The 19,270-nt window shown below is 40.3% G+C and overlaps 1 protein-coding gene across 1 annotated transcript in view; it reads left to right on the top strand.

The window, feature by feature from the left end:
- The window catches only part of LOC127628006 (interferon-inducible GTPase 5-like), a 31,732-nt gene that overhangs the window by 2,361 nt on the left and 10,101 nt on the right, over nucleotides 1-19,270 (top strand). Inside the window, exon 2 of the mRNA XM_052104658.1 lies at nucleotides 17,892-17,961. The gene's annotated coding sequence lies outside the window, so the exon portion shown is untranslated. The remainder of the gene's footprint in view (nucleotides 1-17,891; nucleotides 17,962-19,270) is intronic.

Genomic DNA, 19,270 nt, shown 5'->3' with positions numbered 1-19,270 from the left:
ATATCTTTTAATTAATGCAGCATGTATGTTGTGTATGTCCTTAGACATAGAGTTACTCATGTTTACAATGACCTTTTAACTTTATCACAGGATACCTCTTTTATACAGAAGGAGCCTGTGTGAGCATTGTCAGGCTCTTCAAGAGATGGCTCGATATGTTTAAAATTACTTGCTAATTCTTTTACGGAGTTGATAAAAAAAGTATTAAAAACATTTGCAATAGCCACATTACTCTGAATCAGATTATGACAAACTTTAAGACCATTTATTTTTGAGTGTTTATGTCTACTTGAATTAGTTAGTCTATTTATATGTTGCCACATTTTAGAACTATTGCCACTAGCTTCTTCAATTAGTTTAGAGAAATAGTTAGTCTTTGCCTTTCAGCAGCTCTGATACTACCTTGTTCCTCAAGCCCGTATAAATAAGGTGGTCAGTATTAGTTTTTGTTATTAAGGACTTTTTAAGAGCAATATCTCGCTTTTTAATGATCTGACGGATGTCACTATTAAACCATGGAAGAGAATGTTTCTTGGGTGTACTTTTCCAGGTTTTTGTATGTTTACTTATTAGATCACTTAACACAGAGTTAAAATTTGATTGCGCTATAGTTTAAGTCTGTTTCTCTAATTACCTTTTCCCAGTTAACTTCCTTTAAATCATATTCAAAATTGGCTTCTTTAGATTTTTGGATTCCTGTTGTTATAATTGAATTTTTTGTATTATTATTGTGAAGTAGACGTTTTTTAGTTAACTTTCTCACAATCAGTGTCATATTATGATCTGAAAGGCCAGTAATGAGATTATATGTTTTTGTTACTCTCTCTGGCCTGTTAGTAAAAAATCAGATCTATAAGGGTTTCACTCTTTCTAGTGAGTCGAGTAGGTCTATCAATCAGCTGTTTGAATTTAAATTTCTCCATAGTTGACCTTAATTGTGATTTACCACTTTTAACCATCCAGTTAATATTAAAGTCCCCAAATATCATACATTCACAGCCATTGTCAGTAAGAAAAAGAAGATTCTTCAGTTCATTGTAGAAATTCACATCGTGACATGGAGGATTATAAAGCACGACTATGTTGAATTTCATGTTTGGAGAGAGAATTATATTCAATCCCAAGCACTCCATGTTTACATTCAATTTAAGTTCTGAACTTTGAAAATGCTCCCTAATATAGATTAAAACACCCCCTCCCTTTCCTTTGGCCCTATCTCTCCTATAGCAAGTGTATTCTGGTAGGTTAATTAAGTCAGTAGGAACATTGTGATTCAACCAAGTCTCCGATATGCACAGAAAATCTAAATTAGAATCAATAAGTAAATTGTGAATCTGGCCTATTTTTGGCAATATGCTTCTGATATTTATATGTCCTCCCAATATTCCTTTGGGTTTTGTTTCAGAGACTGTGTCTGTTCCCCGAACTACCAAACACAATACCCTCAGAGATCACTAAAGATAATGTTAAAGAGGTGTGCAAATTTGCAAAAACGATGTCAGACACTGTAATATGCTCTGGTCCCCTCCCTGCTCCCCTCCCTGCTCGACGTGGTGACGAGGTTTATAGTAGATTAGTGTCACTGAATGGCTGGATGTCTGAGTGGTGTCTGCAGAATAAAATAGGATTTATAGACAATTGGAAAAGTTTTTGGGGTAGACCTGACCTGCTAAAGAGAGACGGACTCCATCCCTCCAGGGAAGGTGCCGCTCTCCTCTCTAGTAATTTGGCTCATAGACTTAATGATATTAATTGACTAAATGGGGCCCAGGTCAGGAAGCAGACAAACTGGTTAAACCGAACGTCTGCTAGCTGCCTTGAGACATCACACAGGTCACATAAACTACAACACATAGAGACAGTATCACCTAGATATCTCTAGAGACTGTGTCTGTTCCCCGAACTACCAAACACAATACCCTCACTAAATCATTTAGAAAAAATTTGATTAAGGTCAAACTTGAACAAAACAAACAAATAAAAAATAAACATCATATAAAAATAGGGCTACTAAACATTAGATCTCTTGCTACCAAAGCACTAATTGTCAATGAAATGATTACAGATCATAGATTGGATGCGCTCTGTTTGACTGAATCCTGCTTAAACCGGATGAATATATTAGTTTAAATGAATCTACTCCCCCAGCTTATTGTTATAAACATGAGCCTCGTCTGAAGGGTCGAGGAGGAGGTGTTGCTACAATTTACAGTGAAGTTTTTGGTGTTACTCAGAGGACAGGATATAAATATAAGTCTTTTGAACTAATAATGCTTAATGTGACACCGTCAAATACAAATATAAATAAAAAATCTCTGTCGTCCTTTACCCTTGCTACAGTGTATAGATCACCCGGGCCTTATTCAGATTTCCTTAGTGAATTTTCAAATTTTCTATCAGATCTTGTAGTTACTGTACATAGAGCCTTAATTGTTGGTGACTTCAACATTCACATAGATAATGAAAATGATACATTGGGATTAGCATTTATCGATATTCTCAACTCTCTTGGAGTCAGACAAAATGTAACAGGACCAACTCATCGCCATAATCATACGCTAGATTTAATTCTTTCATATGGAGTTGATGTTGATAATATAGAAATTCTGCAGCAGAGCGATGACATCTCGGATCATTACCTCGTCTCTTGTATGCTGCGATCAGCTAATGTTACTCAATCTACACCACGCTATCGTTCAGGTAGAACTATTCTTTCGACCACTAAAGATAGCTTCACTAATACTCTTCCAGATCTATCTCATATACTCAATAAACCGCAAAGCCCAGAAGAACTTGATGAAATAACAAAAAATTTAAATGCAGTCTTCTCTAGCACCCTTGATGTTGTCACCCCACTTCGATTAAAGAAAATAAAAAAATAAGCCCTGCACCATGGTACAATGATCACACTCATGCTCTCAAGAGAGCAGCTCGGAAAATGGAGCATGTGGAAAAATACTAAATTAGAAGTATTTCAGGGTGCATGGAAGGATAGTGTCTGTAGCTACAAACACGCACTCAAAGCTGCCAGGTCAGCATATTTTAGTAAACTCATAGAAAGTAACCACAACAATCCTAGATGTTTATTCAGTACTGTGGCTAAATTGGTTAGGAATAAAGCCTCAACCGAACCAGATATTACGTCACACCTCAAGAGTAATGACTTCATGAATTTCTTTACAGATAAAATTGAAATAATCAGAAATAAAATTGGAATTATGCAATCATCTGTCATAGCACCTCAGAAAACAGAGTCGAATAATTTCCCTCATGTGCATCTTCAATCCTTCGCTATCATAGGTCATGAAGAGCTAACAAAACTTATCGAAACATCAAAAGCCACAACTTGTTTGTTAGATCCTATACCAACTAAGCTCTTAAAAGAGGTATCTCCTGTAATATCAGAACCTCTTCTTAATATCATTAACTCCTCGCTATGCTTAGGACATGTCCCAAGAAACTTTAAAATGGCAATTATCAAACCGCTAATTAAGAAGCCACAACTTGATCCTGGAGAACTTGCTAATTATAGACCGATTTCAAATCTCCCGTTTATGTCAAAAATACTAGAAAAGGTAGTATCCTCCCAAATATGTTCATTTCTACAGAAAAATAGTATATATGAAGAATTTCAATCTGGATTTAGGCCTCATCACAGTACAGAGACTGCACTTATCAGAGTTACAAATGACTTGCTCTTATCATCTGATCGCGGCTGCATTTCTCTTCTAGTGCTTTTAGATCTTAGTGCTGCATTCGACACGATAGATCACAACATTCTCTTGAATAGGCTGGAGAATTATGTTGGAATTTGTGGAGTGGCATTAGCATGGTTTAGGTCATATTTAGCAGACCGCTACCACTTTGTCTATGTAAATGAGGAATTGTCAAACCAAACAAAAGTAAAATATGGAGTGCCACAGGGATCAGTTTTAGGGCCTCTGCTTTTCTCCATGTATATGCTTCCCCTGGGAGATATTATCAGGAATCGTGGAATAAGTTTCCACTGCTATGCTGACGATACACAACTTTATATTTCTTCAAAACCTGATGAGATTTCACAATTATCAAAATTAACAGAGTGTATCAATGAAATAAAAGATTGGATGGCCAGAAATTTCCTTCTACTCAATTCTGACAAAACAGAGGTTCTAATTATTGGACCAAAAACTCTAAAAATAAGCAGCTAAAATATAATTTGACTCTAGATGGATATACTGTTACATCATCTTCAACAGCAAAGAACTTAGGTGTTATATTTGATACCAATCTGTCCTTTGAAAATCAAATTACAAATGTTTGTAGAACAGCATTCTTCCACCTAAGAAATATTGCTAAATTAAGGCACATGCTCTCGGTTGCTGATGCCGAAAAACTAATTCATGTGTTCATGACCTCAAGACTAGATTATTGTAATGCATTACTGGGAGGATGTCCGGCAAGATCAATAAATAAACTTCAATTGGTTCAAAATGCAGCAGCCAGAGTGCTGACGAGAACCAAGAAATATGATCATATTAGCCCCATTTTATCATCATTACATTGGCTACCTGTTAAATTCCGTATTGATTTCAAAATTCTGTTAACTACGTACAAAGCTTTGAATGGTCTAGCTCCGCAGTACTTAAGTGATCTTCTAACACGCTATATTCCAACACGTTCATTAAGATCGCAAAATTCTGGCCTATTAATAGTTCCTAGAATATCAAAATCCACTAAAGGAGGAAGATCCTTTTCATATTTGGCTCCTAAACTATGGAATAGTCTCCCAAACACTGTTCGAGATGACTCTGGAATAAATGGAATATATAGACTAACTATTGCCAACAAAAGCCTTCATCAGCCAATTAACAAGGACAATTGCATCTATGTGAACTTCTACAATTAATCAAGATGGACTTCAAAGACTGTGGTCATTAATCTTACAGTTCGAACACAATCGATGTTTAAACACTGACCCTTAACACTTAGTTTAATCATTTTAAACCATGATTTTAACTATACACAAGTAATATTTACATTATATTCATGATGTTAGTCAGAGGGGAACTGGCCCCCACAGTGAGTCTGGTTTAGGGTTAGGGTGGGGTTATTCAGAGGGGAACTGGCCCCCACAGTGAGTCTGGATTAGGGTTAGAGTGGGGTTAGTCAGAGGGGAACTGGCCCCCACAGTGAGTCTGGTTTAGGGTTAGGGTGGGGTTAGTCAGAGGGGAACTGGCCCCCACAGTGAGTCTGGTTTAGGGTTAGGGTGGGGATAGTCAGAGGGAACTGGCCCCTACAGTGAGTCTGGTTTAGGGTTAGGGTGGGGTTAGTCAGAGGGAACTGGCCCCCACAGTGAGTCTGGTTTAGGGTTAGGGTGGGGTTAGTCAGAGGGGAACTGGCCCCCACAGTGAGTCTGGATTAGGGTTAGAGTGGGGTTAGTCAGAGGGGAACTGGCCCCCACAGTGAGTCTGGTTTAGGGTTAGGGTGGGGTTAGTCAGAGGGGAACTGGCCCCCACAGTGAGTCTGGTTTAGGGTTAGGGTGGGGTTAGTCAGAGGGGAACTGGCCGCCACGGTGAGTCTGTTTTCTCCCAAGGTTATTTTTCTCCATTAATCTACATCTTATGGAATTTTGTGTTCCTTGCCACAGTCGCCTACAGCTTGCTCACTGGAGTTATTAATACAACTATTATTTAATTATTTTTAACCACGATTAAGAATCGTATTTTATCTAATTACACAATGATGATTCATCGACTTTATAGACATTACAGTTTTATCGTCTGTTAATGCTAATCTTCTGTAAAGCTGTGTGTTGTGAAAGGCGCTATACAAATAAAATTTACTTGACTTGGCTTGACAAGCAAGCCTTTGCTCCAAGATCCAGGCCCATCTCTGCTCCATGGTCCAGCGCTCACGCCTGCTACGTCAAGTCGCCACAACCCCCTGAAGATGCAAGGAATGTGCTGATGGCTACACTGAATAATTCAGTGTAATTAAATCAGGCAGATTTTAGGCTCTAGTAGCTTCATTTTGTAAGGTCCACTTATTGGTCCAATGGCGGCTTCCAATAGCATGGCTGAAGGAACCTGCTGTCTTTCAATTCACTGTAAATAATACTTTGATTATTTGATTTGAGTTCCATGTTTTATTAATCTTATCATTAATTATTTTCTTTATTTCATCTGACCATAGATTTGTAGTTAATACAGAGACCCTGAGCTCCTCTGCCATCCTTCCTTAAGTTCCAAATGAGTCTATTGATATTGCAGATGTGTATGTTTAATGTTATTTAGGATTTGGTTTATAATTTAGGGAGTTGTGAATAGACCTTTGAAAACATGATTGAGTAGGTCGTTTGATGTTTACAAAGAATGCACCTAATCTGCATACAGCAAGTCAAGTCAAGTCAAGTGGTTTTTATTGTCATTCTACCAGTTCATTCAAACAGTTAGTACAGTCCACAGTGAAATGAGACAATGTTCCTCCAGGACCATGGTGCTACATAAAACAACATAGGACAAACACAGAACCACATGAGACTACACAGACTAAATAACATTTCTACATAAAGTGCACATGCAAACGTGTGCAAAAGTATGGGACAATACAATAAATTACTAGAAGCAACAGGACAATAGGCACAGTAAGAGACAGTGAGAGACAGTGCAGCACCGACCAGTACACATTTATAATCAGAGTAATGCAAAAAGATGACACTTTCTAAAAATGCTAAATGTAAACATAACATACTAAAAAATAGTATTCTATGGACATAGCAGTTATTGAGTTAGCTGCCAGGTATAAAGTGATAATAAATTAAAGTGCAACACTTGGGAGACAAAGGCGGTCGGGCGTGGTGCTAGCCACCCACCCCCTCGTGTACCGTTCCGGCCTTCATAGGTGCTCGCTAACAGCACTTGCCCCTACAGTCTGTTAAGGCTAAATGGGGGATCTTTGTCTTTTTGTCTTTTGTGTCAGTTCAGTCTCTGAGTATTGAGGAGTCTGATTGCTCAGGATGCTCTCAATAGTCCCTCTATAGAATGTAGTGAGGATGGGGGGTGGGAGATGTGCTTTTCTCAGCCTTCGAAGAAATTATAGACGCTGCTGGGCTTTCTTGGTAATAGAGCTGGTGTTGAGGGACCAGGTGAGGTTCTCCGCCAGGTGAACACCAAGGAATTTGGTGCTCTTGACGATCTCCACAGAGGAGCTGTCGATGTTCAGCAGAGAGTGGTCACTCTGTGCTCTCCTAATGTCAACAACCATCTCTTTTGTTTTGTCCACATTCAGAGACAGGTTGTTGGCTCTACACCAATCTGTTAGCCGCTGCACCTACTCTCTGTTTGCTGACTCGTCGTTCTTGCTGATGAGACCCACCACAGTCATATCATTGGCGAACTTGATGATGTGATTCGAGCAGTGCATTGCTGCACAGTCGTGAGTCAGCAGAGTGAACAGCAGTGGACTGAGCACACAGCCCTGGGGGGCCCCAGTGCTCAGTGTGGTGGTGGTGGAGATGCTGTTCCTGATCCAGACTGACTGAGGTCTCCCAGTCAGGAAGTCCATGATCCAGTTTCAGAGGGAGGTGTCCAGGCCCAGTAGGTTCAGCTTTCCAATCAGGTGCTGAGGAATGATTGTGTTGAATGCTGAGCTGAAGTCTATGAACAGCATTCAAATGTATGAGTACTTTTTATCTAGGTGTGTGAGCACCAGATGGAGGGTGGTGGCAATGGCGTCGTCTGACCTGGAGTGGTGGTGGCGTAGTGGGCTAAAGCACTATACTGTAAAGCAGAAGGTTGTCGATTCGATCCCCACAGCCACCACCATTGTGTCCTTGAGCAAGGCACTTAACTCCGGGTTGCTCCGGGGGATTGTCCCTGTAATAAAGGGCTCTTTAAGTCGCTTTGTATAAAAGCGTCTGCCAAATGCATAAATGCATTTGGCAGACGCTTTTATTACATAAATGTAAATGTAAAATGTCTGTTGAATGGTTGGGACGATACGCAAACTGCAGGGGGTCTAGTGAGGGGGGCAGATGGGTCTTTATGTGGTGGTGGCGTTGAAGCACATTGGAACGACGGCATTGCTCAGAGAGATGTTGAACATGTCGGTAAGAACATCTACCAGCTGGTCTGCACATCCTCTGAGCACTCTGCCGGGAATGTTGTCTGGTCCATTAGCCTTCCGTGGGTTGACTCTATGTAGAGTTTTCCTCACATCAGCCATGGTAAGACAGAACACCTTTTAGTTTTGAGGAGGGGTAGTCTTCCTCACCACCACGTCGTTCTGTACCTCAAACCGAGCGCTTCTGGAAGGGAGGCATCTTTGTCACAGGCTACTGATGTTGTCCTGTAGTTGGTGATGGCCTGGATGCCCTGCCACATGCACCGCGTGTCGCCGCTCTCCTGGAATTGACTGTGGATTCTCTGGCCGTGTGCTCGCTTTGCCTCTCTGATGGCCCGGGACAGTTTGGCTATTCTTCACTATTCTTAGGGCTGCCTTGTCACCTGCTCTGAAGGCGGAGTCTAGATTCCTCAGCAGCGCACGCCCCTCCGCAGTCATCCACGGCTTCTGGTTGGAGTGTGTGGTGATGGTCTTGGAGAAAGTGACATCAACAATGCACTTGCTGATGTAGCTGATCACTGATGCTGTGTATTCCTCCAAGTTGGTAGAGTCACCATATGTTGCAGCCTCCCTGAACATGTGCCAGTCGGTACACTCAAAACAGTCCTGAAGAGCAGAGATGCTCCTGCTGGCCAGATTTTCACCTGCTTCTGAAGCAGTTTTGTGCGCCTGACGAGCAGTCTGAATGCTGGGATTAGCTAGCTGAATGGCGGCGTTGGGAACTCTGTCGCTGAGCCACGTCTCCATGAAAACAAAGACGCAGCAGTCTCTAAACTCACACTGCGTAGTCTGCTGGAGTCGGCTGTGGTCCAGTTTATTGTCCAGGGAGCAAACATTTGAGAGCAGGATAGACAGGAGAGCCATTCGTCTAGGGTTGTTTTTAGCCTAGCATGGACCCCCGCCCTCTTGCCGCACTTCCGCTTCCTTGCACAAAGCTTAAAACGTCCTCTCCCTAGGCCTCCGGCATCAGGCATTGCCGGGGACTGGAGGCCTGGTCTCCGCAGCAATCTGAGGTCACGTAGCTTCTCCTGCAGATCATCATGCAGCTTTGTTGTTGCATGAATCTTATATTTGAGCAGTGTCTGGCAATGGTAAACACAAACACCGTTTTACCAGTTGCACTGAGACCTCTTGAATGATACCAAACATGTATGTTCAGCAACCTTTTACAATACAGAACAGGATTAGTCATAACTTTGTTTTTGGTGACCCTAAATGACCTGAGGTGAGAGGGGGGGCAGATGTGAGTGAGATTTGTTTTTATGGTCCTTTCTCATTAGGGTGTGTTGTCTCAGGTGGAGATACACTTCTGTGTGAGAGTTTTATGACATTGGTTCTCGCAGAGTTCTTTGACTTTTACCAAAAATACGCCTTTTGGGCATAGATATTCTGGTGCCAGCCATACAATTTCTAACAGTGTTCATTACTGTTCTAATGTTCTTCACTATTTGGGGGTACTTAACATATTTTTTAAATAACCTTTAAAATATATTTGTTTTGAACCCAAGCAGGGGCATTTATTTACAAATTGTGCACAAATGAAGGCAGACAGGTAAAGTACCATTCTTGGTGGAGATGGAGGGTGAAAGACTAAGCCAGATTCACAGAGGTGAGCTAATGTCAAGGGAGGTGTTCACTTGGTGAGGGTGAATCCACAGGTGAATGTATTACAGGTGAGCACCGGAGCAATGGTAAGTAACCCACAGGAGGATGTTGGAGAACGAGTGAGTATACCACAGGAGATTGCTGGAGAGAGGACAAGTATTTCCCAGGATATCCCTGGGGCACAGATGAGTTTTTCAAAGGAAATCACTGGAGAATGGTTGTGTAATCCACAGGAGATCGTTGGAGAAAGGGTTAGTATTCTGCAGTGTTTGTGTGTGCTTCTTATAGAGGTGCTGATTGGTATATTGAATTGGCTGCAGGTATGGGTGATTCGTACTCTGGTGAGTTTGAGCACTGTGATTGGATGACTGGGGAGCCTGGTGTATTTGTGACAATATTATATTTGGAATTATGTATCATTATGACTCTAATTTGATTTAAATAGCTTTATAACAGTAAAAATCAATGTAATATCAGTAAAATAATCTCACACTGTTTAAATAAAAAATGTGATTATAACAACAGGAAAATGTGAGAAATGTGGATTTTTAATGGTTATTCTTAAACTTGCTAAAAATGATTGTGTGACTGCTTGTATACACAGAACTGGATTGATTTATGTTTACATGATCATATTCTCCACTGATTATAGAGGAATAGATTATTCAATTATCCAGTGAAACTAGTTTATAAATTGGATAGTTATCTGTTCACATAAATGTTGAGCTTGATTATAACATATTTCTTTATTTGTCTTTCTATTGTGTATTTTTTTTAACTGAGAAAATAAATTATAAAGTACAATAAATAATACCTGTCTATATGGAGTATATTATCTTTGTTTGGATACCTTTTCTCACAATGTTGTCAAATTGTAAAGTTTGTCTCACGGTGTGTTACACAAATAAAGGAGTGCTTATTTGTTGTGCAGTACAAGTAAAACACTATTGTGTTTCATAATTCAAACACATAGCTGAAACCCATTCCTCAACTACATTTAACTTTTAACCTTCAGATGCTTGGCATTATGTTAATATATAAGAAGTTTAAAGTGTCTTTGCTGTAACATGTAATTCACATTGCCATGCAAGTGCATTAGTTAAATGTGCCCATCAGATTAAAATAAAACAATCTCTGTTGTCTTTTGCACTTGCTACAGTATACAGATCACCAGGGCGGTATTCTGATTTCCTTGGTGAATTTCCAAATTTTCTATCAGATGAAGTATAAATGATCTTAATTAGATCTTATAATCTAAATTAAGTGCAATAATGTATAATGTATAAAGTACAATAATAATACCTGACTATATGGAGTATGTTGTCTTTGTTTGGACACCTTGTATAAGCCATATTTTATTCTCACACTTAGTTACTGCAATAAAATACATGAAATTTGCCTTGACTTGAATGTTATTGACACTGCCACTGTAAAAATGAATAGATCCTCCAGACACCCTCTTAAGTAAACTCAAATATCCCGCTCATGTACCTGCTCATAAGAAATAAGACTCATAATCCTGCTTTTGTTTTCCTGCTGTTGTGAACTTTTTCTTCGTCGTCGAAGCAGAGACCAGGAGACGTTGGGATATCTTTTAAGCAGAAATTACTCTTTATTGAGAACTCGCTGTTGCATCGCTGTAGTCATCCAAGTCTGACTCAATAACTCAGTACGATAGGGTTTTATAACTTTCAAGGGTGAGGGGACTTGATTATACATAGAGGTGGAGACACTCTGAAACAAAGCATGTAAATGAGGTACAGGAGTCAACTCGTTGCAGGAAATTCCCCAGCCCTGATCTCATCAGAATAACTATTCAGATACAGAGATGCTAATCCAATCAGCCTAACTATTTAGACAACTGGGGCTGGGGCTCCAATAGCCATTAAAAGACAGAGGATGAGACTGTCAGTAGTCTGACTAATTTAATTTACAATAGAGAGAACAGAAACTGGAAGGAAATCTCTTGCTGAAATACTCTTTCTAACAGCTGATATATTTATCATCTATACCTTAAATGCTAAATGCAGTCTACTCTACTTTCCCAGTTTATATATATGATTGTGTTTAACATTTTATAAATTTGTAATACAACAATTCCCCCTTTGAGAGTTCTAATAACTCTCACAAAATAAAAATTTAGACACTTAAAAGTTCATTCTTGTAACTTGTGATCGTTACAGGCACATAGCACTTGCTCTGTGTTGTTTTTTTCTGTGATTGCATGCTGACACAGAACAAACATGCAATTAGGGTCCGTGAATTTCTTATGGGTAATAATCTTTTCTGGTTGGAACTGTTATTTTCTCGTGAGGTGCTTGAGTCATTTGTTGAATGAAACACTTGATACTGTGGACGCATAAATAGTACACCAGTAGGAAAAAGAACAGCAGAATTGCTATTTCCTTGATCCACAGCCAGGGTTAACCTAACAAGTTTCCGAACCATGAAGAATTCTCTTCAGTCATCTGGTGTAATTTTGCTGAAAAATCAAGAATGTCTTGTTGGATGGTTATTAGTACGACAATCTTGATCATGTTGATGGATGACTGAAGGTTCCCGTATGCGAGTTTCTGTGTTGTGTATTTTTTTCTTTATCTTTTGTGATAGTTGGCTTGGCAGTGGGTCTAGTTGTTTTCTGGAAGTTGTGGCCTCATACACAGGTGAGGAGGTCGATGCCCATGGGTCTCGGGACAGCCATCAAGTGGTATCTGCAAAGAGGGTAGAAAGAAAAAACAAAAGACAGTAGAGCAGTATTTGTTCAAACACCAGGGTTGTGTCCTAAAACAAAAGACAGTAGAGCAGTATTTGTTCAAACACCCGGGTTGTGTCCTTTTCTGAGTCTGCTAATGTTGTTCCTTCTTTCCCTATTTCATAATTCCTTTGACACCTAAAGAACAGTGAGGTAAGGATGGACTAGTGGATGGGGAAGGCCTATGAGGGAGTCTTCACCACAGGGTTTGTCCCCCGATGCATATGGCATTCGGTTCTTCCCTGGGCTCCTCACTGGTCTGTGTCCTATCCTATCCCTGTAGGTGGGGGAACAACTTTGCAGTGTGACACATGAGTCCAGGTTTTCTTTCCCTGACACAATACTGAACCTGCTCGTCTGTTACCTTCAATTACTTGAGCTGACCCATCAACAAACAACTCAAATTCTGAATTCTCTATGGGAGTTTCTTTTACTTCACTCGTAGATGTATATGTAAGCGTAACACAATCATGTGTCATTTCGCCTTCATCCTCTAACAAAACTTCAGTCATTGCAGACATCATACATGAGGATGGGTTCGTGACTGGTGCACGCTGTAGAACTATATTCGGGGCTGTGAGAGTTGCTAACCAATTTCCCCAACGAGAGGAAGTGACAGAAGTGACTTTTGCCTGATTCATTAGTGCGGACACTGCGTGAGGGCATCTTACGTTTACAGTCTGTCCTAACACCATTCCTGATGAAGCCTGAAGCGCTAGATGAACTGCCTGTACTGCTCTGAGGCATGGGCCCATACCTTGAGCTGACTATGTCAAGTTTACCAGAATAGTAATGAATTGAGCGTAAACTGCCCCCATGATCTTGCATTAAACATGCAGTCATGAAGCTTAAATGTTCATGGACATAAAGAACAAAGGGTCTATCAGTTTGTGCAATTCCCAATGCTGGTGCTTGACATAGTGCTCTCTTCAAATCATTGAACGCTTTGAGGTGAAGTTCTTCCATACAAACAGTATCTGAATCTTTACCATGGCCTTTTAACAAGTCATAGAGAGGCTGAGCAATCGAGGCATATTCTTCAATCCACAGTCTACAGTAACCTGCTGTTCCTAAAAATGAGCGGAGTGTTTTAATGGTAGTAGGCGGAGGTATGGATTTGACTGAAGCAGCTCGATCCTGTGTAATGGATCTATTTCCTGCACCAATTGTTTGACCCAGAAATATGACTTGCTTTTTAGCAATTTGAGCTTTGTGAAAACTGCATTTGTGTCCTTTTTTATGCAAATAGTCCAACAATGCTGCCAATTCAGTTTGATGTACCTCGTGATCTGTTGAGGCAATCAAAATATCATCGACATATTGGATCATAGTGGACTGTTTTACTGGACATTCTGGGTCACACAAATCACGCCTGACAGCCTGATGGTATATAGTTGGGGAGTTTTGAAATCCCTGTGGCAAACGTGTCCACTGGTATTGTTCATAGTCAACTGTAAACGCTAACCATGGCTGGCTGTCAGAGTGCAACGGTACAGAAAAGAATCCATTAGACATATCAATTACTGAAAAATCTTACACTCCAATGGCAAGCCATTACAAATTGTAGAAGGATCTGCCACTAGCGGGGTGATTTTATCAATATGTTTATTGGCTACTCTGTAGTCTATTGTAAGTCTCCATGTTGCATTGGACTTCTTGATAGGCCATATGGGTGAATTACATGGACTGTTGGTTTTAACTAGCACTCCTTAGCGCCAGCAACTTTTCTACAATAGGTTTGATCCCCTGTATAGCTTCCTTATTGATTGGATATTGTTTGGTGACCGGAGGTGGAGTTCCTGTCAATTTGACTGGTTCTACACCTGTCAACAAACCACAATCATCCTTGTCTTTAGCCCAAATTGGATGATTCTGTAAGAAAGCATACTCTGGAGGGATTGCATTATTGGTAGAAACTTGTGCTGAGCAAATTTGAATGCTAGCAGATTCTGAGGACATGTCTAAAGTTAGATGTACTTGTCTCAGGAGATCCATGCCTAAAATTGCACCTGTATTTAATGGAGCACATAGCAGTTTTGTAGTCAGAGTTTTCGGGCCAAATTGTACCTCTATGGGCGGGGTTTCATACAAAACAGAATCTTCACCTGTTACGCCAGTTAAAGAAAGTTTGCTTTTCTTGTACGGGATGTCTAAACTTTTAGCCAATTTTGTAGGAATTACTGTAATTTCTGCACCTGTATCAAGCAAAAAATCAATCTCTTTCTCTCGTATGCTACCTTTCACAAAAATTCTTTTGTCATTATGATGGATTACAGGGGAAAGGTAGCTACTCACAGCCCCAACAATTAGTTTTTTTCCTGGTCTTGTTGTGCTCTTAGAAGAGCCTGAACGAGCTGTCCTAAAGTTTCAGTGGACACTTGCTGAACTGCTTCAGGGTTGTAAGCAGGCAGGGAGGAGCAGAATTATGCATAGCATTTCTATTTGCATCTTGCAACTTCTTCCTACACTCTTTCTCCCAATGTCCTAATTTTCCACAGTAGTGGCATTTGCCTTCTTTTTTAGACCACCTGTTTTTGTTTTTCTGTGCTAAATGTAGCTGCTGCTGCTACTCTCACTTTGGCTTTAACATCAGCATCTCTTTCCCATGTAGCCAACCTGTCTAGGTTACTTCTAAGAGTTCTGTTAGACCAAGTGAGATCTAGGAATGGCAAGGCTCTTCTGTACTCAACTAAAAGGCCATCTGACCAGATGCGGACTAGGGGTCCCTTGTCATCTAACACACTTTCAGAATTATCAACAATTCCACTGTAAGTTACAGCTGACTGACAAAACCTTTCAGTGTATTCACTCACAGTTTCTTCTTTCTTTTGTACACAGCTAGTGATTCTTGACCAGTCTATTTTGGGTCCCATGATATTCTTTAGAATTTTCAAAACACCTTCTCTTATATCGCTTCTACTGGCATGCTGTAGTTCAGAAGTCACTGCAGATTCAAAACTGTTGAATTCAGATTCAGTCAAAATGTGTGACATTAACTGTGTGACTTCTGTTAACGACATGTCATATAGAAGCATTTTGCTGATCAATGCTCTTCTAAATTCAGAAAACTGTGTGCGTGCTGATGGTAAGCTCTGGGATAGTCTCTCTATATCTTTAGGTCCAAGCGCTTTTGCGACAGTTTGTATTTGGACAACAGAAGAGTTGGTAGAAACACTTTCAGTTCCCTCAATTCCCTGTGATCTTTTCCTAGCACCACACACATTGACTGAATTTACAGGCACATCAGTTACTGATTGGAGAGCTACATCTGTTTCAAAGAATGCTTGTAAGTCAGGGTAAATGTTATCTGGCTGACTAACTTTTTCTACATCAGTTTTTCTATGGCTTTGTTGAGTGTTCAATTTCTTGGTCAAAGAGGAAACTCTAGCACGTAGCTCTTTGTTCTCTTTCTCTAGCTCTGAGTTACGCTGAGACTGTTGTGTAGCTAGTGCTAAACCGAATTCTCTGTGGCAGCAGATAATGCCTTTCACATTGTTCTTGCGAATACTTGCTCCTAGTACCTTTTTACACTCATCTACCAACCAAGTCTTGTCTGGATGAATCTCATATTTCTGAGTTAGTTCTTGTCTAATTTTCTCAGTGACTATTAGGTTAATTTGTACTCCTAACAGTGATTTGAATTCGCTATCTGACCACAAAGGAGTCGCAAGACCACCTTTTTCAGTTGTGGGGATCAGTCTAGCACTTTTCTTAAACATTTTGTGGATTTCTTTACCACAAAATCAAAAACACTAAAACTTCTCTGATCAACAGAGGGTACACTTGTTAACACAGATCAACTATTGTTAACCTTCCTTGGCAGAGCAAAGGATAACACAAATTACCAGCACTTTACGCTAATCTTCCCTGCCTGAACAGAGGATAAACAATATTAGCACGTAATGCTAATCTTCCCTGCCTGAACAGAGGATAAACCAAAATATTAGCACGTAATGCTAACCTTCTCTGTGAACAGAGGATAAACCAAATATTAACACGTAATGCTAATCTTCCCTGCCTGGGCAGAGGATAACTTTCATCTCTAACAGAAAACTTTAGAGGATTAACTTAGTTAACCAAACCCTACAGCTGTCTGTTAACTCTTCTCTGACGGCACAGAGGATAACACATTTGTACTGGTCTTAAAGGTTCTTTTGGATAGAGTGGCACTCACCAAATCGTTGGATGTACGGAAAGATTCCGTCTGGAACTCAGTCAGAAAAGTTAATTCTTTGTTGAGATCTTTGTTGAGCTTGAAGTTTCAAGATTCCGTCTGGAACTCAGTCAGAAAAGTGAATTCTTTGTTGAGATCTTTGTTGAGCTTGAAGTTTCAAGATTCAGGTGAGTAGCTCTATCCGGGTCACGGCACCAAAACTGTTGTGAACTTTTTCTTCGTCGTCGAAGCAGAGACCAGGAGACGTTGGGATATCTTTTAAGCAGAAATTACTCTTTATTGAGAACTCGCTGTTGCATCACTGTAGTCATCCAAGTCTGACTCAATAACTCAGTACGATAGGGTTTTATAACTTTCAAGGGTGAGGGGACTTGATTATACATAGAGGTGGAGACACTCTGAAACAAAGCATGTAAATGAGGTACAGGAGTCAACTCGTTGCAGGAAATTCCCCAGCCCTGATCTCATCAGCATAACTATTCAGATACAGAGATGCTAATCCAATCAGCCTAACTATTTAGACAACTGGGGCTGGGGCTCCAATAGCCATTAAAAGACAGAGGATGAGACTGTCAGTAGTCTGACTAATTTAATTTACAATAGAGAGAACAGAAACTGGAAGGAAATCTCTTGCTGAAATACTCTTTCTAACAGCTGATATATTTATCATCTATACCTTAAATGCTAAATGCAGTCTACTCTACTTTCCCAGTTTATATATATGATTGTGTTTAACATTTTATAAATTTGTAATACAACACTGCCCTGCTCTCATTGACTCTCAAAACAGGTCTAACCAGAATACACATAAATGGGCAGAGAAAGACATGCAGGACATTTAACACAATACCTATTGATCATAAAAGAACATGTGATAGCGCTAGCCAAAATGTGATTATGAGATTATCAGACTATAACTGTATATACAATACTTGCCTTATTAAATGTATTACTACTATTATTCCCTCTGTGTCATTATCAACATCTACTGACAATGACAAAGATAATTTCAGCAATCTATGTGTGTATCTTTTGTGTACTGGAAGAACAATGATGTTTTTACCAGTAAATACTATGTTGAGCAGTAACTGACATGACAAATGGACGACAGATATAAAGAGTATTTTTAAAAGCAAATGTCATTATATACAGCAATAATACTGAATCAATAATATCTCAAACACTTCCTCCCCCTCCCTTCCGCTAAAAACTCATGACCCATGTGACTTATTAGAAAAGATTTTCATGTGTACACAGAAGATTCACACACATGCAGAGACCTCAGAGTGTTGCTGCGGATATTTCCTCTTTTCAAGCCCTTCACAAGGTGAATAAACACTTTTAACTTTTAAATAAAATAAAAATGTAAGTATTTATTTTAATTTCATGAAATCTTGATGTTTGTATTATAGTGCAACTGAAATGTTAAAATACCTTCATTTCTTCTCTAAATTCTATCTTCATTTTTGACGTACAGAGATAATGCAACAGAAGTTGAAGTGAACTGAAGGCAGTTAATGCATCACAGAATAGTTGAAGAATGTTTTCTATAACAGATATCTTCTTTGTTGTTTTTAAATATGTAGTTCAAAACCCTCTTAAACTAGAATATATTTTATGAATTCTGTCCTCCAAAGTCAATTTTCACTATCATCATATTTTTGTTATAGCACTTGTGAAAACCACCAAACAATCAAATCAAACTTCTATATAAATACGTCTCATTCCCTCCCTCGGGGAAAGGAGGTTACAAAAGTAACCATGACGTTATGTGTTGATTTCCATCTTTGACCATTTCTGAACCATGACGTTCCCCTTCTGTCACTCATTCAACGTTGTGTTGAATGAAGTGACACAAGGGGTCCCATCTAAAAACGCTACGCACTGACCATGTTACGCAAACTGTCGAGACAGGTGCAAGCAGGCTACTGCTGCACGTAGCCCTCCCCAACGTCCCCAAAGAGATGTCACATACTGAGGAGGGGAACAGGCACTACATGACTAGCATGAGAGCAAGCCCGGCAGCCGCAGCCTTTACTCTCACTATGTCTCTCACATAGGATCTGAAGCGGCTGGGGCTATCTTAAAGCTATGAAACGCATCGGCAAGGTGGTCTTTCCCGGTCCTATTCTTTCAGGGGGAAAAGACCCTGCGTAGGCCACATCCTGCCCAGTCTAGGGGGAAGTAACATATGGCAAATAACCACAAGGGTTGTGAAGCCGTACGTTGGAAATGGCGCGGTGGTAGGTCCAGCCTAATGAGGGGGGACTCTACAAGCACGGCGACCGGGGCAGCGGGGCTGCCCAAGGGAAATGCGGGTCCGCCAACAGGGGGACCGTACCGCAGGAAATACATCACGGGGAGTTTGCCTGAAAAGGGAACTAAGCCCGTGGAGCCCGACCCCAGTACAGAGCACCTGTGACTCGTAGTGGGTCTGGTCGTGAATTACTCCACTGAATTCACCGGTCAGAAGGCTAGGGAGGAGAACATCCAGGTAGCGATGCTTAGTGGCTAACCTGGGATAGAAGGTGCACTGGATCAGTTTGGTGAAGGGTGCTGTGTGCAAGCGGAACACCCGGTCGGTTGTGCCGCGTTACTGAGTTCTACCGGCTCGGACCTGTCAAAACACGGGACGA

Source organism: Xyrauchen texanus, chromosome 34 (genome assembly GCF_025860055.1).
Source record: "Xyrauchen texanus isolate HMW12.3.18 chromosome 34, RBS_HiC_50CHRs, whole genome shotgun sequence".
Taxonomy (NCBI): domain Eukaryota; kingdom Metazoa; phylum Chordata; class Actinopteri; order Cypriniformes; family Catostomidae; genus Xyrauchen; species Xyrauchen texanus.
Note: the sequence above shows the minus strand (reverse complement) of the source record. Positions and strands in the feature narration are given on the sequence as shown.